The 25,218-nt window shown below is 36.0% G+C and overlaps 1 protein-coding gene and 1 long non-coding RNA gene across 3 annotated transcripts in view; one reads left to right on the forward strand and one right to left on the reverse strand.

Moving 5' to 3' along the window:
- LOC126951187 (uncharacterized) overlaps positions 1–7,579 on the forward strand; it is a 43,250-nt gene extending 35,671 nt beyond the window's left edge. For both annotated transcript variants that reach the window (XR_007724377.1, XR_007724378.1), the window contains one exon: positions 5,302–7,579. This is a non-coding gene — a long non-coding RNA (uncharacterized LOC126951187). The remainder of the gene's footprint in view (positions 1–5,301) is intronic.
- The window catches only part of KCND2 (potassium voltage-gated channel subfamily D member 2), a 492,852-nt gene that overhangs the window by 45,924 nt on the left and 421,710 nt on the right, over positions 1–25,218 (reverse strand). The gene's annotated exons all lie outside the window — the stretch shown is intronic.

Consider the following 25,218-nt stretch of genomic DNA (forward strand, 5'->3'; position numbering starts at 1 on the left):
CGTACATGTGTCTTTATGAGAGAATGATTTATATTCCTTTGGGAATATACCCAGTAATGGGATTGCTGGGTTGACTAGTAGTTCTGTTTTTAGTTCTTTGAGAAATCGCCACACTGCTTTCCACAATGGTTGGACTAATTTACACTCCTAGCAACTGCATATAAGCATTCCTTTTTTCTGTAACCTCACAAACATCTGCTATTTTTTTGACTTTTTAGTAATAAGCATACTGAATGGTGTGAGATGGTATCTAACTGTGGTTTTGATTTGCATTTCTCTAATGATCACTGATGTTGAGTTTTTCTCATATGCTTGTTGGTCACAAGTATGTCTTTTTTTAAAGTGTTCATGTCCTTTGCCCACTTTTTAACTTTCTTTTTTGTTTGTTTGTTTTAAATTTGTTTAAGTTCCTCTCAGATGCTGGATATTAGACATTTGTCAGGTACATAGTTTTTGAAAATGTTCTTTCATTCTGTGGAGTGTTTGTTTACTCTGTTAATAGTTTCTTTCACTTTACAGAAGCTCTTTAGTTCAATTAAATACCATTTGTCAATTTTTGCTTTTGCTGCAATTGCTTTCAGCATCTTCATTGTGAAATCACTGCTTGTTCCAATGTCCAGAATGGCATTGCCTACATTGTCTTCCAGGGTTTTGAGAGTTTTGAGTTTTACATTTAAGTCTTTAATCTTTCTTGAGTTGATTTTTATATACGGTGTAAGGAGGGGGTCCAGTTTCAATCTTCTGCACATGGCCAGCCACTTATCCCAACAGAATTTATTAAATAAGGAGTGCTTTCCTCCTGCTTGTTTTGTCAGCTTTGTCGAAGATCAGATGGTTGTAGGTGTGCGGCTTTATTTCTGGGCTCTCCATTCTGTTTCATTGGTCTGTGTGTCTGTTTTTGTACCGGTACCAAGCTGTTTTGGTTACTGTAGCCTTGTAGTACAGTTAGAATATGGGTAGCGTGATGCCTCCAGCTTTGTTCTTTTTGCTTAGGATTTCCCAAGCAACTAATTTAGAAAAGATGAGCCTCCTTTTGAATATGGCCATTTGGTTATCCTAATTTCCATTCTAAATTCACCTAGCGCCTACTTTGCCTCTTGTTCCAGTCTCCCTATCAGGCAGGAAGAGCTTTGAAAACTTTAAATATGATGGAAATTACTATTTAACTCCTAATAAAGCTAAAATACATATATTTTCCTTAGTAACAGAACTAGAACTCTAATTTTCTTTTTTTTTTAGCTAGGCATTACAGCCATTCAACTTGGTTATTAGTCCAGCTAACTATGACCATGGGTCTAAGCTCTGGCCAGTGAAATATATGCAGAAATGCTGACAAGAACTTTTGTGAACTTCCCTTAAAAGGGACAGGGAACATCTTTATTTTTCCCCTTTCTATCGTCTGCTACTTTGAACACAAATGTAAAAGCTGGAGCTCCTGCATCCTACTTCACCCATGAGTACCAGTGCCACACCCTGAGGGTAGGGGAATAATGACATGGAAAGAGCCTGGGGCCCTGAAGATTTTATGGAGTCATCACATCAGCTGTCTACTTCTTCCCTTTATGTAAGAGTCAAATATACTTCTATCTTTTTTATGTTACACACCCTAAACTAATCTCAACACAGAGCGTAATGGATCCTACAGACATTTTTTAGCATTACATTTATTAGCTATTGTCTTCCCTTTCATGACTCTTTAGAAATAGATGTACTTTATGCATTCAATAAATACTGAACAAATAGATCTTAACCATCAAAAAACAGCTTGTACTACACCTACAGAACTGAAAAAATTGATTTCAACATTTGTTTACTTCATGAAGGACCTTGCCCAGCTAATTAAAATTGTCTTAACTTTAATACATTTTTCTATTTTTTAAAATTCTCCAAAGTTTGATGTTGAAAGGGGCCATAATGTATTGATTATTATTTATGTCATGGGTTGTAAGAGCATATCTAAATGGGCTATTGGCTTCAAACAAAGAAAAAACTAAGAGATAGCCTGTTTATGATGTTAAGTCTTATGTGATGCCACAGATAGAAATGTGGCTTTGTAAATTGAGCAGGCTGTCTCTCAGTTAGGATAATGTGTCACACTAGCTTCAATAAGGTCTGGGGCAACTTTAGGGGAATTAGTTGAACAAAGATAACATTACAAGTGTTTAAACTTATATGAATTAGCCATATGAATGTTCTCCCTTTATACTGGCTTATTATTTTCAGTACATTCATTTGATCTAAACATTGCCATTAAACAATAACCCTCTTTTCACCATTCAATGCCCATCTACTCTACTGTTCTATTTATATCCTTTTCTTTAGAGATAAACTTGGTAAAGGATTACTGTAAACCACTCATAGCTTTTCTGATTTATTTTTTTCTTGACTAATCTATGGCATTTCCCACCATTTTCAGTATCACCCCTGAAACTCTCTTAATTCTCAGATTCCATGGGAGCTCTTGTCCTGATTCTCCCAACTTAGCGGACACACCCTATTCTTGTCTACTTGTATCTTTTCTTTCTCCATGCCTGAAATAGTGTTTTTACTGGGGTTTTTCCGTGAGTTTCTTTATATCGTTTACATAAATATGTATATCAAAGGTTCACATAACATGTATTTTTTGATGACTCATAATTGTATATTCTATTAGTGAGCATTGACAGTTGTATTTCTATACTCATTAACAAAAATCTATCAATCTAAGATTGAATTTACCCATGTCAAATGTCAAAACGTTGCCTTCTCTTCCTTCAAGAGTATTCTCTCTTTGACATCACCATTTGACATTTCTTTGACATCATCGTTTTCCTTCTCTATCTGTCTTTGCAATGGAAAATTCATTCATCCTTGAAGATTAATAACAAATTCCACCTCTTCTTGGAAACGTTCCTGACCTTCTTAGGGGATTTTTCTCTCCTGTCCTCCTACTCTTTGTCTCCATAACAATAACATAATACTTGTGTTTCATATTTTCATCTTGTGTTGTCACTAATTTATTTGCAAAACATTCCCACTCCATTGTTAGTTACTGTTGAGCAAGGCTTCTGGTTGTTTGTCTCTGTATATTTGGGTCCTACCACAGTGACTCGTACAAATAAGAAGCTCAAGAAATGCTTTGGAATAAAGGAATGAATGTTTCCTTAACCTTTGCAAATTGATCCATAATTTGGACATATTATTCATTGATTTAATACCATTTTCATGTGCTAGACTTTAATCATCTCCCATCTCAACAAGTCTCCTGTTTTAATAAGTCAAATTCCTATTAAATTTAAAGACTTTTGAAATATAACAGAAATACCTACATGAATTTTAGAAGAGTCAGAGTAGTATTTTCTTATTTTCCCATCTTTTGAACCCAAAGAACACAGCTGATTTCTTGGTGGTAAGGATGAAATACATAGCAGAATCTATTGCCAAATTCCTTTTGTAGGGTAACTGTGATTGGAAAGCTGGTCTACCTTTTGGGTCTGACATTAGAATTTGCTCTAATCTACTCAATTGATGACACAGACTAGTACCAGTAGGTACTCAGCAAATATTTGTTGAATGATTTTGTGCACGAATAATTTCCTTCATTATTTCAAGCTGAAATAGTATGTAGACTAGCTTATAGCTCACAGTAATCACGAATAGTTGACACTGACTGACAGTATAATGCATGCCAGGCACTGTTTCTTACTGTTTTATATGTATCATCTCATTTAATCCTCATAACAGGCTTGTAAAGTGGACACTATTATTATTACTTACATGTAACAAATTCGGAAACTGAGCTACAAAGAGTTTTAGAACATTGTCCAGAATTTCATTATTAGCAAGCAATTGAGCTTAAACTTAAGCCCACCATCTGGCTCCAGCATGCATGCTCTTAAGTGATTTGCTATAGATGCTCTGTGAGAGACAAAGGGTCTCCAAATGTATTAAAAGGATAAAAGACTGAGTTCGAGACCAGCCTGGCCAACATAGCAAAACCCCATTTATACTAAAAATACAACAGTTATCTGGGCAGGGTAGTGCATGCCTATAATCCCAGCTACCCAAAAGGCAGAGGCAGGAGATCCAACCACCTGAACCTGGGAAGCAGAAGTTGCAGTGAGCTGAGATTGCACCACTGCACTCCAGCCTGGGCAAGAGAGCCAGACTCCATATCAAAAGAAAAAAAAAAAAAAAAAGGACAAATCTATATACCCAAATATGCTTCCCTAAAATATGAGGGTTACAGTTAATATAAATAAATTTTCCTTAACATTTTAAAAATAAATAAATATAGTGATGTGATGTTTAAAAATCTATGACCACAATTGGGTGACCAGTAAATGAAGTCTCTTTACTATTTTCTAAAATGTCCAGTAATTTTATTTGAGACCACTTGATACATAATGTTAAAAACTTAGGTCCTACCGACTATATTTGATTGTTCAGTGGCGTGGTACTTCTACTTTAACTCTACGTCATAGCTTTGCTAATTGTTCTTAGCATTATCTTATCATTATTCCCACAGCTTCTACTTTTTATTCTCTTGCAGTTGGTCCACTGGGGTAAACTTACTGCTTCCCTACATTTTTACATTTTATATCTTCTCGTGTTTTTATGAAATCTCTCTAAAGGATAATCTGTATGTCATCACATGCATGAATTTCATATTAAAGTATACAGCAAAAATTTATGCTCTGTAAAAGCTGTTAAATCCTGTTTAGCATATCAGACTAGGGACTCTTTATTATGAGGTATTCTGGTATTCTTTAAAAATATCCTCAAGCTCTACTTTAGTTTCTAAAACAAATGATTATAATAAAAAAATCTTCACAAACTTAGATAAATCTAAAAGGGAATTCTTTTACCCATCTAGGAAGAAAAAAATATTAACTTTTAAGTGGTTGGCATTCAAGACATCAAAACTGGAAATATACTTAGTTAAGTAATGCAAAAATTATTGGTTGCAGTATAAAAAGTTATCCTCTGATTTCTTTACCTTATAGCAATCACATTTGAAAGGAGAAAACACATAAACCATATCTGTAATTAGAATGCAAACTCACTCATTTATCAGTGCTTAGGGAAGATTGATCCCCTCAACACGTTCTCTTCCTGTGTGGAAAAAATGATAACCATTTTACTGACTCAGAGCTTCAAAAGCTGTGTAAAATAGAACGTTCTCAAGTTAAAAAGAAGATAATGTCATTATATGCAGATGTATGGAATTCTAAGTTTTAAAATATTTACTTAGATTTACTTGATGATCTATCAGCATTTTACTTACTGACTGTTTTAATCTATTTTGTGTTGCTGTAACAGAACAGCTGAGACTGAGAATTTATAAACTATAGAAGTTTATTTGGCTCCTGATGCTGAAGGCTGGGAAGTCCAAGAGCGTGGTGCTGGCATCTGGTGAGGGGCTTTGTGCTTTGTCATTCAAAGGCAGAAGACAGAAGGGCAAGAAAACGCAAGAGCAAGAGAGCAAGGGGTGGTTGAAGAACTCACTTTTATAACAAGAACCTCTGGCAACAACTAATGCACTCCGGTGGTAAGGGCATTAATCCATGTGTGATAGCAGAAACCTCATGACCTAATCACTTCTTTTTAGGCCCCACCTCCCAACACTGTTGTATTGGGTATTAAGTTTCCAACATATGAACTTTGGTGAACATGTTCAAACCATAGCATTGATCAAACAATACAATATATGATTTAGGTTTAGTTCACACAGTTTTGTAACATGGCCAAATTTAGTATGGCAGTATAACCTAAGAAGTCACAGAATACTTCCATAAAAAGAATATATGCTGGGTAGGGTCTTTGTAGGACACTCTTTATTGGCCATGGGAATGACTAAGTTAAACTTGGCTCTAGCACTCTTAGCAAAATGTTCATTTAGCCTTCAGCACACACTGTGTTTTCCTCTTGAGGAAAAAATGTATTTTAATACAGTGAAATGATTTCCTTTTACCTATTCATTACCGACCAAATATGTTTGTCTGCAATCTATACGGAAAATAATATAATATTGGGTTATCCAGGAAAAGTAAAACCAGCTTTTTCTGAAAATAAATTGTAGTTTGAGTTAAGTAGCTTTATGCAATAGAAATGTTGCTTGGGATAATGACATTTCTGGCTGGCTGCCTTGTTTGATGCTCCCAGGAGTGGTTTCCACCGAAGCTATTAAATAAAAGGATTGATGTAATATGAAACTCAAGTCAGTGGTGCCCCTTATATGAGGATTAGTGGACTCTTTGATTTATTTTGTCATTTCATTTTACACCTCTTTTTGAAATCAACTCATAGCAGTGTGGTCAATCAACTTCCGTCTATAAACTACTCAGTGTCCTTCTACTTTGAGATACTTTGCATGCTGATTAATCTTATATCATCACAAACTTTAGTAAAAAATAAATAAATCAATAGCTTTAAGTGCAGAGTGGAGGGATTGGAAGGCTTTCTGTAGAAGAAGAAAATGAAATTTCCGTTTCCACTGTCATCATCATCACCATCATCATCATCAACAAATGTATTTATTAAGTGCACATATGCATTTGCTATTTCTTCCTATTCTTCATTATAGTTTCACTTGAAGGCATATACATTTGAGAATTACTAAAAACACACTAATTTAAATCTAACCCAATTACTCTCCTTCTTAAAAAGCATCAGATAGTATAGTAGACAACCAGCTTATGTGACAATCCACTGGCACTCCTTCACAAAATATGTCTGACATAAAGTGTGAAATTTCAGTCTCATTGGCAGAGAAAATATAAAATATTAAAGTTAGCATGTTTTCTATTGCCAAATATTTCTTATAATTGAGGACAAACATACTTTTTCTGCATTTTGTTGTTGTTTCTTAAAATTAAAGTGGGCAAGTGAGGCAGAAAACTTATGGGATACATATATAAAGCAAGCTATTAAAATATCAAGCTCAGTTCAAACTATTATATATAATATATATTTTATAAAACTATTATATATATACAATAGTTTGAACTGAGCTTTTATTTCGGTTTTGATTTTTATAAAACAAAATCATGCTATATCATGCATTTAGCATCATGGAGTACTCAGTAATGAGATAAGAACTATTCGCCTAAGGAACTTGCAAACTTTGCTGGGAATCAAGGATCTAGTCATCAATCCAGTTTACAGTATTTGCTAAAATGTGTGTGGTAGGCAGAGGAGGTTGGCCAAGGAGAAGACCAAAAGTGCTACAGTAATTCAGAAGAGAGGTCAGATTTAAACTGGAACTTGAGGTTGAGGTAGGGTTAGGGAGAAATCACAGGAATATTAAACAGTATTCCAACTGGAGCAAAGGTAGAGAAACAGAACAGAACATGAGTGGATTGGTGTCACTGCACAGAGAGGTAATAGGTTTGGGGAGTAGCAGTAGTCCAGGTCATACTTCCGAGTATGCCCGATGCTAAGCGTCAACTTCAGAGTAGCCAATTTACCAGCACAGCACAATGGCGAACACCTCAGAGTGTCGTAGGCATCATTGGGGGTAATAATATCAACATGAAATAGAATTATGGTGGTCCTTCTAACCCCTTTTAGATGTAGTCTTTTCATAATTGGAGGCAGTACATTATTATGAAAAAAATATCTATAGTTCCACTGGAACAGAGGCATCTTCATTTGGACTTGTCATTATACGTGGCCAGGCTCATACAGGAAGAGATACCTGTTCTCCAACTTGGTTCTGTATTTAGCCCTTTTCAATAAAAGAAAGGATTTACAAGTCATCATTATTTATTTATGGATCGTGCCTGTCTTAATTAGACCCAGGTGCCAGGCTATACAGTCTACATGCACACGACAACACTTTGTAAAGATCACCTATATCTAGATATAGGTGTCCAACATGAAAAGGGTTATATCCCAAAATATCAAGCTGAGGTGGCTCCGCCCCACCAAACTATGTTGATAAGAAACAGAGCCAAACTTTCTCAGAATTCTTGGAAATGTAGACAATTACTGCAGGAAGCCGGAGACCCTACGCACAAATAGGCTTAAGAAAGGAGGCATCACCATGGCTTGTCAAGCTTCGGTTCTGAGTCTAATTCCTTCAAAGCAGACAGGAAAGATCCTTTTTGTCTATTTTCTTTTAGTGGTACGATCACAGCTGACTGCAGCCTCAACCTCTTGGGCTCAAGCAATCCTCTTGCCTCAGTCTCCCCAGTAGCTGGGACTATAGGCATCCACCACCCATCTCAGCCTCCCAAAGAGCTGGCATTACAGGCATGAACCACTGCACCCATCCTTCAATTTACAGATGGTTATATTTTTCATCTCCTTTGTGGCCTTTCTCTGCCATGTTGCTATTTCTGTTGCTCCAATATAGCAGAAAAGGAGAGAAGCAGATCCACTGCAAATTCAGACAGGACTATGGTCTAGCTGCTACATGCCAGGGCTGTGACTGCAACCTTTTTGAGTCTCAGTTCTTAATTCTGTAAAATAGGCATGATAATACTTTTTTGTGAGGATTAATTGGGGTGGTGCATATAAAATAGCAAATACAGAACTAGATCTGCAATAATCACACATTGGAAGCCAGTTAACTTCCCTGCTTCTTTCCTTTTTCCCTCTTCCTCCACCTCATCTCTCCTTCTCTCTACCCTTCCTTTCTTTGGTTCCTTCCTCTCAATTTTTTTTCATTATCTATTTAAAAATATTTTTAACCACTTCCTATTTGCTAAGTAACTACATTTGGCACTAAAAATAAATCAGTGCCTTGAAGAAGGAGAATGATCACTGTCTTCATCAGCTCACCATCTAATAAGAGAGACAAACATTAGTCAAAGCAGTGCATGAATAAAAGTAATGAATTATACCTGTTAAGTATGAAGTACATGGTGCTCTGAGGGTGAATAGTAAGATTATTAATATCTTTTCCTTTTTCCCTTTTAATGTATACCAACAGAAAAATAAACTATGCTAGAGTAGAGCTCAGAAAATGAATAGAAAATGCAAATGTTTATGTTTTGGTATATTAAGCTTGAAAATACATGAATGTTGGTACTCCTGTACTTTGAGATTCCTAGAATCAGGAAGTTGAATAAGGGACATCCCAACCTAAATACTACTACTTCATGTTTCTATTTTATGCTTCATTTGCTCACCTTTTTTGTGAGTAGTTGTTTTAGTAGGATTTGGTAGGTTTACTCTTCCTTTGATTAAATGAATAATAATCCTTTTGTTCCTTTGTGGGGGAAATGTACCTTGGAGTTCAAAACAGTGGGTTGTTCAGAAACTCTAAGGACAGTCACATTACAACCAATCAATATAAAATAAAGTGCCTTCCTTCATAGGAGTTTCATCTTAATGAGCAGAGCTGAGGCAGCTGCACAGTGTGGAATGCCCCACAGTGGCTGAATCCTCTCCCTGGCCCTGTGGCTTGGAGAGAATCGAGAACTCAAAGTTCCCATCTATGTGAGCGCCCTTGCTGCAAAGTAACAGGAGTCAGCAGTCCCAAACAGCAGGACACTTTCTTATTGAATAATAATTCTTTTCTTGTTAATCCTAGAAAAGATGGGTTTTTGCAGGGGACCTTGGAATCTAGGATGAGATTAACTTTGTATTAAAGGACTGTGCCTGGGAAACCTCTTTTTCCTATTCACTCAGTCTGCCAAGGTTGGGAAATTTGGGTCTCGTTGGTGTGTTTATCTCACATCAACATAATGTAGTATAACATTTTCTGTCATTATAGTAAGTGACTATATTATGGACATACTTGGAGGAGAAAAATAAAAGATAACCAAAAAAGGTTTGTATTAAGTAATTTAAAGTTAACTGATCCCCAAGCACCATGGTCAAGGACCATCATTTTGGAAGTTGCCCTTGGTACAGATTATTCAGCCATAATGATCTTTGTTGCACTAGGAGATGGCCTTCATGTAATATTGGCATGAACATGTTATATCTCTTCTCACTGCCCATCACCAAACAAAAGAAAAAACTTCCTTTGACTTCACTTCGTTTCCCAGCTACCTCCTCATTTGTCTCCCTCCCTTTACAGCACATTCCTTGAAAGAATTGCCATTGCTGATGCATCTCCTTTCATTCTGTCTCTGTTGCATTCCAATGAGACTTTCTACCCCGCAATTTCACCAAACCTGTTCCTTTAATGGTTCTCTAAATTGCTAAATCTGAAGGTCAGTTCACAGTGTTCCTCTCCCTTGACCCAGAATTTGACAAAGTTGACTGCAAGATCCTCCTTGAAACATTTTCTTGCTGCATTTGATTTTAGGACTGCATTCTCCTTATTTTCCTCCTACCAAACTGGTCTCTGCTTCTTAGTCTCCTTGTTGCCTCAACTTCTTCACACTTGAGTGATTCAGCTCCCAGTATCAGCACCACTTCTCTGTGATATTCACACTCCTTCCCATGTTGATCACATCTAGTCACTGGCTTTATAATATTTATTCTTGGATGATGCCCAAATGGGTACCTCCAGGTTAGACCTGTTCTTCGGGTTCTAGACTCACATAGCTAACTGCCTGTGTGTCATCTCCACTTGATGTGGAGTAGGTATCTCAACAGTAACATATCCACAGCTCCACTCCTAATCCTCCCCTTCATTCTGTTCCTCCCTGTCTCCCCCAGTTTACTTGAAGGTAGCACCATCTGTAAGTTGCTCAGTCCAAAAACCTCAGTCATCCTATACTTCTGTCTCTTATATTCACTGTCCAATCTGTCAGAAAACTACGTCAGCTTAATATTTGAAATATATTTACTGTCCAATCTCTTCCCTACATTTCCTCTGCCAACAACCTGCTTCAAACCACCATCCTCTCCCGCCATAGTGATTGTTTAATAGCCTCCTGAGTGCTCTGCCTACTTCTGCCTTGTCCCTCCCAGTCTAGTTTAGCCCAGTAGCCAAATAGATCCTGTTAAAGCAGATGTTAGAAATTTTGTATAGCGGTTACTTCTTTGCTTCAAACCTTCCATTGGCTTCCAATCTGACTGTAGGTAAAAGCAGTCACTGGAATGGTCCACGAGGCCATACATTCATTACCTGATCTGGTTAACTCCCTGTCCCACTCTGTGTTAGCACAACTCCTTGGCTGTTCCTCATAGACCCCATACATGCTACCGCCTCAGAACCTTTGCACTTGCGTGGACTTCTCTTTTCCTACACATCCAAGGCTCATTCCTCACTGCTTTTAAGTATTTACTTAAATGTCATCTTCTTAGTGTAGATTTTTCTGACCACACTACTTAAAATTTCAACATCCACAGCTCTCCCTGCCACTCTTTATCCTCATTCTTGTTTTCTTTTTCTTTATAGCCTGTATTACCTTCTAACATACTATGCATTTTACTTTTTTTTATTTTGTATTCATCTGTCCTCCCTCCCACTTCCCACTAAAATGTAAGATCCATAAGGGCAAAGGTTTTTGTCTCTTTTATGCACTGCTGTATTCTCTTGGCTTAGAATAGTGCTTAGCACATGGAAGTGGTCAATAAATATTTATCAATATGATCAATGCCATTATTAGAAATATAACTTCTTATTTGTGACTCTAAAATGCATTCTAACTCTTCTCGATGTGTTTCTACTTCACTTCTTACTCCCATCTGTTCCAGTGTCCTGCCCTTCACCAGGTGAATGGGAAGGCAAATAAAAAGGTGTCAGTGATGCAAACAGGGTAATGTCACTGGATGGTGTTATAGCTCTGGTGCCACTGCCTGCTGACCTCAGCATGTCTGTGCAAGCACGTGGTTCTCCTCTCTGCCCTGATGCCACTCATTTGGTGATATCTGGAAATAATTAAATACTCAAGGTCAGGACCTCTTTGAGAGTTATTGGTGGGTTTTCTTTCTTTATAAGAAGTATTACATAAAAAGTAATAGAACTGTATTTGTGTGTGTGTATGTATGTCTTTATTTTAGAAATAAAAAAGCAAATTTAAAAGCCATTCTAAAGAAGTTTTTTTTTTTTTTTTCCTGTATGTTTTACATTTGTGTCATATATTAGCCCTTCATAGACAAGTACTAGGGCACATAATTGTTTATTCAATGCTCATCATTTAACAAATAAATAATATTTTCATTTTTTAAATAAAAAGCGATCATTGAAAAAAAAAAGAGACATTTGCTAACACCAGAATCACAAAGAAAGGTTTGTGCTGTGATTTACAAGGTACAGAAGAAAAAATCAGAAAGGGTCCAGGAGACTTGCTGATTTGACTAGAACTTCTACACACTTCTCTCCAGCTGGTAAAATGGGTGTGAGAGACAGGCACTAGCAAATACCCTCTAAATGTTTCAACTCCCCAATACTGATACAGAGAAATAAGAAGCCTGTGGCCTTCGCTGAAGGATGCTCTGGGGAATTCGTTAATGGAGAATATTCCCTAAATTAAAAGTTGTTTAGGCTCTTACCCTCATTTCATTTGCCTCTTCAGTAGGCAGTATGACCTCTCTTTAGAAGGAGAAAAAAATGGGACTGCAAAAGGAATTGGGCTTATGCATATTCCATGCTACAAAGAAGCACATTGTTGCAATGTTCAAGCATGCTATCTAAGTAGTTTTAGAGAGAGAGATAGTGAAGATTTATGTCTAAACTATCATACAAATCATAATTACTAAACCAGATTATTGATCCAAAAATAAAATAAAGGATAACCTACATTTTATACTTTATGACTAGTGGTTTGTCATGTATATTTCAAGTAAATATTAAGTTTAAATTATGTAAATGGTGACTTTATAAACATAGTCTTTATAAACAAAAGGAAAGAAATCTATGGAATCAGATTATTGAGATGGAACCGTTTTATTTTAAAGATAAAATTAAACATCTATTTCAGTCTATGTATTTAAGGCACCAACATTTAAAAAAATCAAATTTGTATTGCAGCATAATTCACTGGGATTCAAAACTGATGATGCAAAAAGAAAACAATGCCACTATTTCCTCTTATTCTGTATTGGGCTTGTGGAATATTTTTATTTTATGTCTTATGTTACATTTTTCTTGCCCAGAAAGTAAAAATGCAATGTGATATTGGAAGCAAGTATCTGAATTCGGCCCACTACTGTGTATTTTTCTGCTCATACTCCTGTTTCTCATAAGATAAGACCCTGTACTACAGTGACACTCTGTGTGTATTATAACCATGATAAGGCTCTCTAAAGAACTGAAGAACAGTGAAGCAGAGGGAGCACCAATTGGAAGAGAGAATTGAGTATGTGGAGTCTGCTTTTGAATCCATCAGAGTTATCTCATCTGCAAAAATCTTATTTTCATTTTCAGGGTCGGTTATTGGCATCCATAAGGTAAGGCTTCCCTTCCTCTTGCTCAGTTTTATAAAAGGAGATCATTTTTGATACTCTTAACACTGGGAAATATAGACAAAAGTACATCTTTAGAGTGGTACAGTTACTTCTATTTTTGTAATCATAACCAGGCTTAAGTCTTGTTCTTTTAACATTTTTTTTTTCTTAGAGGATTATGCTATGAGATCAAGATGGAAGAATCTTGAAACAAAAACTGGATGATAGACATGGTAAGCGCTTTCCGTCTGCTCCATCAGACAAGACTGTGCTGAACAAGTGATCAACACTAACAAATCCATGGCAGCTGAATTTGCTGTTCAGAAGCTTCAAGGGGATCAGGACAAGAAATTCTTCTTTGTGTGATGTCGGGTCTCCAGGGTCTGGGAAGGTCCCCTCTATAGAGCAGAGTGGCAAATGTCAGACCGTGGGTGAAGTTAGCCCGCCTCGTTTTTTTGTAACACTTGAAAACTAAGAATGATCCTTACATTTTTAAATGGCTGATATGGGAAAATGGCATGAAATCCAAATTTCAGTGTCGATAAATAAAATTTTATTGAAACTCAGACATGTTTGTTTGCATCTTTTCTGATTGCTTGCTTGTTACAACAGCAGAGCTGAGTGATTTTGAGAGACATCGTGGCTTACAAAAGTGAAAATATTTACTATACAGTAATTAACAGAAGAAGTCTGTAGACCCCTAGTATAGAGCATAATTTACATAACCCTTAATTAAAGTGGACTCTTAAGTCATTTACATTTTTTTACATTACGTGTACACTAGGAATGAGTATATCTGTACATAGTGTGGCTTTAGTTTTGCAGCTTTAGCTTTTAAGAAAGCCATATGCACCCATGTGTGTGACGGAATCTGAGACTCAATAATGTGTCCACCAGATTGCAGTGGGGATTTAGTCTCACAGTCCAAACTAGACACTGAATGCTTTCCATACTGCATATTTACCTGTCTACCTTTATTACGCAATCAAGAGTATAATTAAACAGCTGAACTTCAGTAACAAAAGAGATACTTTTGAAAGAAGGGTCTGTTTTACAATGTAAATCTCAATCCCTATTTCATTAACTATAAAGATTATATATTTATGTAACCTTATTGTTACGTAAACACTTTGATTAGAATTTGCTTATGATGGTTTATCATTTTAAAATATGTATTTTTTAATTGATAAATAAAAATTGCATATATTTATTATGTACAACATGATGGGTTTTTTTTTTATGTTGTTCTTTTTAGATATGGGGTCTCACTATGTTCCCCAGGCTGGTCTCAGACTCCTGGGCTCATGCAACCCACCCAACTCAGCCTCCCGAAGTGTTGGGATTACAGGCATGAGCCACCATGCTTGCCCCCAACGTGATGTTTTGAAATATGTAAGCCCTGTAGAGTGGTTAAATCAAGCTAATTAGCATATGCATTACATCAGATACTTATTTAATTTTTAAAATTGTGTCAATAACATTTAACATGAGATTTATTCTTTTAACAAAATTTTTAGTGTACAATACAGTACTGTTGACTATGTTATACAGCAGATTTCTAGAATTTATTAATCTACCATAGCTGAAAGTTTATACCTGCTGAAGATGAGCTTCCTATTTTTTCTTCCCCTGAACCCCCAGCAACCATTGGACACTAATACAGTCAAACTCATAGAAGCAGAGGGTAGCACAGTGGTTGTCAAGGGTAAAGGGGAGAGGAGGAACATGGAATCATGCAGTATTTGTCCTTCTGTGTCTGGCTTATTTCACCTAACATAATGTTTTCAAGGTTCATCCATGTTGTTGCATATGGTAGTGTTATAGTAGGTAGTCAAGCAGACATGACCAGGGTAGGAGAGGACCCCTCCACACACAAACACACATATACTAGAAATGTCAAGTGACCATCAGGTGATTCTCTCTAAAATAATAATTGGTCACAACCGGTGTCAAGCAAAGGCAGTCTTCCAGTAGATAGAAACAAATGAAACCAGTGATCTGCAGTTTCCTGATGAGATCTCAGGATCTGGGTAATGGACTCAAGCACGTGTACTGAGAGGCAAAATGGCAGAGTTTAACTGGTATGTGACCTTTTTCTAGGAACACTCAACTGGTAATGGAAGAATGCCTCAGGTGAGCACGGATACAACTCCAGTAAACACCCTGTGCTTGTAGCCCTTCCCAGGTGCTGGCAGGCCACTGCACATGCAGAATGCCTACATCTGAGACCCCAAGTCAAAGGTCAAACCATGCACTCGAATCTCTCAAGTCCCCCACCTTGCTCTCTTCCACGTGTACTTTATTTCCTGTTGTTCCTGCTCTAATACTTCTTAATAAATCTTAACTCCTGCTCTAAAACTTGCCTCCATCTCTCTGCCTTATGCCTCTCAATTGAATTCTTTCTTCTGAGGAGGCAAGAACTGAGGTTGCTGCAGAACTATGTGGATTTGCTGCTGCTAACAGTAGGATTTCCATCTTTTTAAAGGTTAAATAATATTCCATTGTATGTTTGTGGGAATGGAAAATGGTGCAGCAACTAGGGAAAACATTACGGAGGTTTCTCAAAAATTTGAAACTAGAACTCCATTATGATACAGCAATACCACTTCTAGGCATATGTATCTAAGAGTATTAAAATCAGGATCTCTAAGAGATATCTACACTCCCAAGTTCATTTCAGCATTATTCACAATAGCCAAGATATGGGAAAAAAATCTAAATATCCATTTACCATTTAATCTAAATTTAGAATCTGGATTCTTATGTGGGGTGCCAGAAACACAAACATATTCCATTTAAATATCCTTAGGTATATCCCTTAAGTATTAATGCCTTTCTTTGCCAGAAAGAAAGTTCTATGACTGCATTCTGTTTAGTGTAGGCATGTGTTTGGGGAGTGAGGAGGAGGGTAATATCTTCAGTCACTTGAATATGCTCTGTGAGATCTAGGAATTGTGCTTCTCTTCCCTCTAAGGAACATAGATAAAGGCAGAAACAGATTTCACAGGACAACTTCTGCCCACCGGGGTTCAGGAAAAAAGAGGTTCTCTTGGCATCAGAATAGCATTGCTTTTTACTTATTCATATTAGGAGAAAGTTCTCAAACAATTTGTCTTTGTCAGAATATTCCTCATTTTTAGAGAACTTTTCTTTCTTCATTGTTAGAGAGCTTTCTCCCTTATGTAGAACAAAATATATTTTATCAGAATTCAAGTAAAGCTGTGAAGTAGAAATTTAACTACTTTTGTGATAGCAAATATGTAGTTAACACTGCCACTCTGAAGAAAACCAGATTCCACAGTGACAAATAGCTCATAGAGCAGGTGCTGACTACACCTAATGTTGAATTTTCCCATCTTTAGCTGTGAAATCATTTATCTCAGAGAAACAAATTTTACCACTGACACTGCAGCATCTGATATCAACATGTCAACCTCCTAGTTAGTGCTATAGTGCTCTGCTTCCATTGTCGGATGGATATCTCTATACATGTAATCTGATAAGAGGGAAGCGTTTGTGAGAACCTGGACAGACTCATGCACTGGTGTATGTTAGCCCTCAAAAATTCTAATGACTCTGAAGGATTTTCAGAGCCTATATGATCTTAATGCTTAGGTTAGTCCAGTTAATAGCAACCAAATCTGGAAGGGTGATAGTTCTTGCAGTAGAAAGATGGATTCTTATCGCTCTCCTAGTCTTGTTTTAGACACATACAGAGTTTCTAACTTTATCAGCACTCATTTGTGTTGCTACTTCTGAGCCTTGCTGTAAACCAGCAGTCCCCAAACTTTTTGGCACCAAGGACCAGTTTCGTGGAAGACGGTTTTTCCACAGACCAAGAATGGGATGATGGTTTGGTGATGATTCAAATGCATTATATTTATTGTGCATTTTATTTCTATTGGTATTACATTGTAATATACAAAGAAATAATTACACAACACACCATAATGTAGAACGAGTGGTAGCCCTGAGCTTGTTTTTCTGAAACCAGGTGGTCCTATATGGGGGCAATGGGAGACAGTGACATATGATCAGGCATTAGATTCTCATAAGGAATGTGCAATCTGCATCCCTCACATGCGCAGTTCACAATAGGGTTTGTGTTCCTATGAGAACCTAAAGCCACTGCTGATCTGACGAAGGTGAAGCTCAGGTGGTATTGCGAGTAATGGGGAGTGGCTGTAAATACCGATGAAGATTCTCTGGCTTGCCCTCTGCTCACCTCCTGCTGTGCACCTTGGTTCCTAACAGGCCCTGGATCCACAGGCAATTGAAGAGCCCTGCTGTAAACTGTTTCTAAGTAGTAAGCTCCACCTCAAGGTCTACCAGAGACTACTCAAAGTAACTACATAGAGACACTTAAGGTCTACCCAGAGTATGTGTTGCCAAAAGCTGCTTGTATTGCAAAATCCTCTAACTTCTTAAAATGAAACTGGTAGCAATAGATTGAAAAATATAAAGCAATTTGCTATACTTATCACCAAGAAGGAAATTTACATATCTTGTTATAATATTCCAGAAGTCCATGTTGTACTTTTTTCTTCTGATTAATCTTGTCTACATTGAAAATAACTTCTAATTACAGACAGAGGCTTTCCTTGTACTCAGCAGTATCCCTTTTGCTTTCAGGTGATGATGAAGTACTCCACTTTCTTATTACAACTATTTTACTAAATAAAGGCTCTATTTGTAGATGGTCCCTATTATCCCAATGGTTCAAGTAAGAAGCCAGAGAATCATTAAAAGGTAAAGAAAAGAGAAAGAAGAAGGCTGTTTCCTGCAAGCAGCAATGGAACCATCTCTGTTTACTGTGCCTTTCCTACCATTACTTCCCATGAATTTATGCTCTTAAGACTTCAAGTTCATGGATCTCTGAAATGTTATTTCCACTTCTCATTTCTCTTAAAGAAAAAACATGAAAGAGTTTGCATTTTTGATCATGTAGACTTTACAGGTGATTCTCATCCTTTATTTTTCTATTTTTTTGGATTATAACTTACTTTTGTTGTAACTATGCTATTCTGATCTGGTCATTGATTATACTGCTCTCCTCAAATTTTCAGGCCTCTTAGTCATATTTTCTCTCTAGGCATAGAATGTCCCAATCATGTTTAGATAGTAGAATTGTACATGCATGAAATGCCAGTTATGGTATTACTTAAATACATTAAATATTCCTTTTGCTAAGAAAATTAGAAAGCAGAACTTTTCACATTGGTTTTGGATGTCTATTTCTTGCACAGACTATAGAAATGCTACCAGCATCTTTCCAATTAGTGCTCCTATTGTGGTCTCTTTCTGCAGAAGATAAAGCTCTTCTGAGTTCTACTGACATCTTTCAACACTACACGATAGGGTCTCTAGGATACTCATCATTACTACTCTATCCTCCTGCAGACTTGTTTAAGAAATGCCAACTAGTAAGATCATAGTAGACTGGAGTGCCTCCTCTATCTCCATTTGTATGACACCATTAGAAAAAGCATATAAAAAAACCCATAGGATTTCTTTGTTTATTCATCAAAAATGCACGGGATGATAGGCATGATGCTTGGTGCTTGATACAAAACTCTGCTCAGAAAAAAGTAGTATTCAACCAGTGTTTCATGAGATAAATTGATATATTGTCTAAGTCAGTCATGCCAATCCCATCTGTCTTTGGCAATGATTTGTTTAGAAATGGACAAGTAAAGATGTTTTAGCCAACAGGATAGTTGGGGAGTCTTCTAGAAATCCCCGACACTTGGGAAGGCTGACCTTTCTTTATTCTTTGCAAGTCGTTCTATGACCATGTGATGCTTATGGCTGCTGTAGTCATTTTAACACCCTGAGTAGGAATATCACCAACAAACCAAATAATGGCAGAGCAGAAATGTTGAACAAGCATTCTTAACCTGTTGAATCAACCATTAAACTGCCTAACTTCAGAGTTCTTGTTAAGAGAGACAACAAACAACTGTTTCTTAAAATACTTTTAACTGGCTATTGTGTTACATACAGCTAAAGCATTTTAACGAATGTATAATAGAAACATGTTTCCCATTCAGATACTCTTGTCATGGCTTCATTTCTGAAGTCTTTTTTCCAGCTTTTGCTCTATAATGTTGCAGTACAGAAAGAGTACAGTGTCTTTCAATAATCATTAAATGGCTGATTAGTAGGACTAGTTTATATACTATTCGTGGAGAACGCTGGTAATTTTTGGCTGATTCAATGGAGTCTTTACGCTTTTTGAATATGTATTGGTGTCTCATAGAAAGAATAGTATAGTTTAGGAATCTTAACACATTTTACATTCTTTTTTAATTACTAGTCCTGGCTTTTAATTTACACCGTGTTCTATCAATTAGGAAATGTGACCATTACTGAAAATGTACCTGAAAGACTACTTATTTTTATTTTAAATATCCTGATAATATAATTTATTGTGTATTAATATTCCTATGTTTTTAAATAATATTTTTAATTCTTCCATACATCCCTGAGAGAAATAACATGTAATGAAAAGCTGCACTTAGAGAAAACATATAAAAATCTTGAAAAATTATTTTTATGTTCCTTAACTTGTAAAAAAGAAAATGAGGAAAGTTTACTATTGCATTGATCAAATGAATAAGTTCAAGTTATGATAACTTATGTTCTCTCAGTATTTGAGAGCATGTTTTTGAAAATGAAACAATCAACTACAATTAAAGCAAATTCATGTTAATTACATTTTATAGTACTGTATCAATCGCTTTTAAACAGTATCTTTCCCACTGCACTATTATCTATTTAGACTTTAACTATGCCTTTTTGGGAGTTTCATTTAATTATCTTTAAGTTAGTATTAGCTGCTTAGTTAGCCTAATTATGTTATTAGGAAATGAAAAAAGGCCATTTCATATGGACATTCAGTAAAGGACATTTCCTTGTACGGTATTAAAAATAATCCTCAATTTCTGATATAAAACCAGCATTCACATATTTCAACTGTTTTTTTCATAGTATAAGCAGGCTTCTTGACATTCAACAAAGAAAATGTGAATAGTTATAATTAAAAGATGAAGAGAAATTAGAAAGCCTAAAACTCATTTATATACATAAAAATTTAGTAGAAGGAAGTTTATTAACTTTCTATTGAAACTGCAGTATATAATTCTTCATTTTGTGGTTGGTGAATATATATATATATCATATATATAGAGAGAATATGTATATATCATATATATAGAATATATATATATATATAGAGAGAGAGAGAGAGACAGAGAGAGAACTTATTTGTTATTGATGCACTTTAAGTATTTCTGTCGGAAATGTCACCAAATGTAGGCACAGGTAAAAAGTCGTGGTTACAGAGCACATGTGTTTAGTTGGAATGTGATTATCCTGCTGTTTCCCATCACATTCCCCATTCCTCCATCAGAATCATCCTTACTATCAATAATATAATCTGTAAGCATTGGAACTGGAAGGCATTTTAGAATCCATCTATGCCACCCCTATATCCCCCATACCTCTAGCCAGTGAAAAGGAAGTTGAAACACTGGAACATCTGTTATTTAGTAGCAGCAGAGGTCCTGGAATCCTGACCTCAGTGCAGCACTCAGAAATGAATATTCCTGGGCAATGTCAGCTCTTTAGGGACCACGCATCCCAGCCAAATGCTAGTTTGAAATAAGTATCCTTTGGGGAGTTGCTTGTTTATACGGCTTCAGATACACTACATGTGAATAACTTGTTCAAATGATGAAAACAGTTCTTGGATGTGAATTACAGGAATTCACCTTAAAGCATGATATTATTGATAGTTTAACACCTAAACCAACATGTAAGTATTATGTTAGCACATCACTCAGGATTTTTAAGAAGATAAGGGACCTGCTCCTTCTCATTTTGTATTTGGGTATTCACTAAATATATCTGGATGGCTTAAAATCAACTTATCTAAAACAAAAATTATCAGTATTCCCTATACTATTATTTCTTCATTTCTTTGATCAACAAATACTGGAGTGCAACTTTGTGTCAGGCAGTGCTCTAAATTGAAGGGATTTTTATGGCAGTGGATAAAACAAATTCCCGTCTCCCAAAGAGCTTATATACAACTGTATTATGCTAAAAATAAGTTAACATTTACTATATGAAAGGTAGCAATAAGAATTTTGCAAATGAAGCAGAGTGAGTGGTTAAAGAGCTGCTAGACCAGAGGAACAATACGCATCAGGTGGCTGGAGAAGGCCTTGCTAACGTGATATCTGATCAAAGATCCCATTTATGTGGCATTAGCATATGTTATCCTGCTTTATAGTTTGATTTATTCATTCACTAATATTTGTTATGTGTTCTCTGTTGTAAGGAATGCTGCCTGGTTTTATTTATATGGCGATGAAACAGTTGTTGCCCTCATGGGGTTCATAGTCTGGTATCACAAGTATCACATGTGCATGTAGGAATAACTAAAACAAGGCAGATAGTGATGAGTGCAGAGGAGAAATATTGACAAAGGGCCAGGGAGTGAGAAGGTGGAGATAAAATGAAGATAATGCTTTCTGGAATTAATCTTCTCTTCCCAGCCAGATAGTAAAGAGGCGGGGATCATATATTTTCTATTCCAACTTCTAGCACAATGTCCTCCCTGTTTTGTACCTTGTTTGGGCTATAAAAATTTGTGGTAGGTGATGACTATTGTTTCTTATATCAGTTAATGACTGCTCTCCTTTAAATTGTCTTGTAGGTGACAACTATTCTCATGCAAATTAATCATCTCTAAAATTAAATGCAGCTTTCCCTTTTAATTCTCTTATCTATGTCTACTGAAGTCTAAACCGTCTCCGACTTTTTCCTTTACCTTATTCTATCACTAACCGCGCTATGAAAAGGTGACCCTTTGTGCCTGCCATCAATCTATGCAGGTATTAGGGGCACAGAGAAATGCGTGTTCAAATGAGCAAATGAATACATTAAAGAACCCCTTTTTGGGTACTAAATTTAGCATTATTTAATTCAGTTATGAAATGGACTTTTCATGACTAAAGGGAACAGAGGAATGGAGAAAATTTTAGGTTGAAAAAGAAGCTTTTAAAAAGAATGTGCGACTTGGACTCCGTGGTTATGTTTATTGAAGCAACAGAACCTCAACTTCCAGTGCTTGGTTAGGCAGCCATTTTTTTAAAAGCAGGTAAGAAATAATAATTAAAAGAGCTAAAATAATTATGTGCATAAAATATACTGTCTATGCATTTAAATACATGCAGGATTGTCTTCTTTTGTGATCCATTTCAAATCCCAGTGTCTCCTTTTAAAAAGAATCATGTCAGCTCCTCTTTCAGTCAAAATATTAAACCATTTTAATTTTCTGAGGGAAGAAGCCCCCAAAGCCACATAGAATTTTTTAATTCTGCCCTAATATAAGCTGAATTCTCCAAAATGCCTGCCTCTGAGGTAAACAGAATCCATTAAAAAGTAGTTATTAAGCCCTGTGAACAGAAAACAATATTAGAAGCCTAAAAATGATAGCTTTGCGGCAACAAAACTCATTGGAAATAGCATATAGAAGCAGAAACAAAAAAGGAGAGAGATCCTTTAGTATAAAAAAAAGATTATGATGAAAAATATAACTAATTAGCATTTTCATTGTTTCTTACAATAAAAATCTCAAGAATCTTTATGGGACAAGTAGGGTGATAAAATAAACCCTCAGGGTAGGCTACCAGATGGAATAATATATACACAATGAAAATACATCCAAATATGGAAACTTCACTGTTTATGTAAGCAATGTAACTGCCTCATCATGTTGTCTGTATATATTCTGTACCACATTTAGTATCTTTGAAGAGTTTAATGTTTAAGGGCAATATCAATATTTTAGAAAGTACTGTTACCTTACAAGTATAACAGTAAAGTCAAGCACAATTGGGTCAAGCTTCAGAACTTTTTATGTTGTGAATGTAAACATATATACAACTCAAGCTGAAATTGGATTTTTGTATTCACAGTAGGCCCCAATTGAGAGAGAATGTATGTTTGGTGTGTCTCTCTCTCTATATATAGACACACACACTATATATAGTGTAAGTGCTATAGATACATGAACTGTAAATGTACACACATGTATGTGTGTTTGTGTATGTGTATATGTGTGTGTGTATATATGTATATAAAGTCATCTCTATGGTAGAAGAGCTCCAAGGATTAAAAAACATACTTTTACAGTACTGACTCTTATATAATTGAATGCATACAGGAAATTAGGAATGCACCATGCTTATTTAGATGCTAGTATAAATGTAAGTGATGTTCTTGCTAAGGTCAGATCCCCCTAACCATCTCAGAGTTTATGTTCAAGAATCATTATGATGTTTAAATGTAACACAGTGAATGTATTCTGTTCTGATAAGGCTTATTATTTTCAGTAAATTGCGTGAAGGATCAGCTTTGGTCTCAATTCATAAAGGCCATCTATCCCACTGACAGTTCCACAAAAATGGCCCACAAATTAATGATTATGTTTTCAATAAAGGATATAGATGCAACATAGATTAAAGTATATGGACTACTGAGTAGTTTCATGAACCCTAAAATAACAGTTGCTATACATGTTTTTACTGACCTAGAAATAAGCTTGAATCTTCTTTTAAAACATAAGCCTATATTAGGCACCTTAGGAATTAAATATCTCGTTTATATTGCAATCTTCTCCTTCAGCAGCTAGTCTTTGAAGTAACAGCATTTCAAAAGCAAAAATGAAAGTATTAACACCACGTGTAATTATCAGAGGTGATGTCTCAAAGACTAACGGATTTCATCTGATTTATATTCTTGATGTCTCCAGAAGGAGGGGATCCTGTGTTCTATATTCTGGATATTCAGATTTCTATAATTTAAAGTAACAGTTAAATTAGCCTTGAGTATTTTATATATATTTGAATTCTTACCACCAATGGTCACAGAAACTCAACAGCAGACCCACTTCTATCCTCAACTATTTCACAAAGACTAGCTGGATATGGAACCTTTGGGACTCACAAATGGTCTGTTCTTCACCTTATTTTATGACTCTTCTCTAGTTCTCATCATCAATTTCTTGGTTTATTGGTTTACTCTTCCCTGGTACTGATTCATTCCAAGGTGACTGGCTATGCAAAGACCCCCTGATGTGAGTCATGTAAATACTTTGCATTTCCATTTATTCACAGATACCTTTTTGGTAGCACTGTCCCTATTGCACTGTCTCTAAATTCTAGCAGGTCCTTTACTTGTGATTCCTGCCTTTATGCCTTTCCAAAGACCTTGTGATAGTTACCTTCTGCTCTTAAGTCCTGACAGGCTGATCACTGATAGAGTCCCCGAGATTAAGAATAGCAGTTTTCAAGTTACTGTGATTACACACTTGCTTGATTTTCCGTGGGTATTACTCATTGGATTTAATGAATGTTTATTTAATCAGGATTCAAACTCACTAGTTACGATTTTATGATCTCAGGTTTCTGTCCTTCAACAACACACTCAATTAGCTCACTTCAGATAAGTCCTTTAAAAGAAAGTGCATGCTTAGTTCTCATGTAGATTGTGGCTACATAATCTTTTTTCTTTTTCCTATCCGGCATCATCAAATGGTTGCATTAGTTAGCATTTTGGTCGCTATGTTTTCAAACAGGCCAGAGATGCAAGGGAAAGAAATGGTGTAAGAAAACAAGCCTGGTTACCATGGCAAATAGATGTATAGTATTTCCCAGGATAAATGTAAATCATTGATAAGCATTTTTGTTCACTTCATAACTCATCTTTGGTATCTTGAAATATATCTATCTTAATATGAATCGCAGTGTAATAATCAATAGAAATATGAAGTTGTGGCCAATATACAATACCTACATTCTAAAATGAATAAATAGAGTTTTGAGCCTGAGAAAGAAAATACTAGACAGGTTTCCAAACTATATGCATAACCAA

This window comes from Macaca thibetana, chromosome 3 (genome assembly GCF_024542745.1).
Source record: "Macaca thibetana thibetana isolate TM-01 chromosome 3, ASM2454274v1, whole genome shotgun sequence".
Classification (NCBI taxonomy): Eukaryota; Metazoa; Chordata; class Mammalia; order Primates; family Cercopithecidae; genus Macaca; species Macaca thibetana.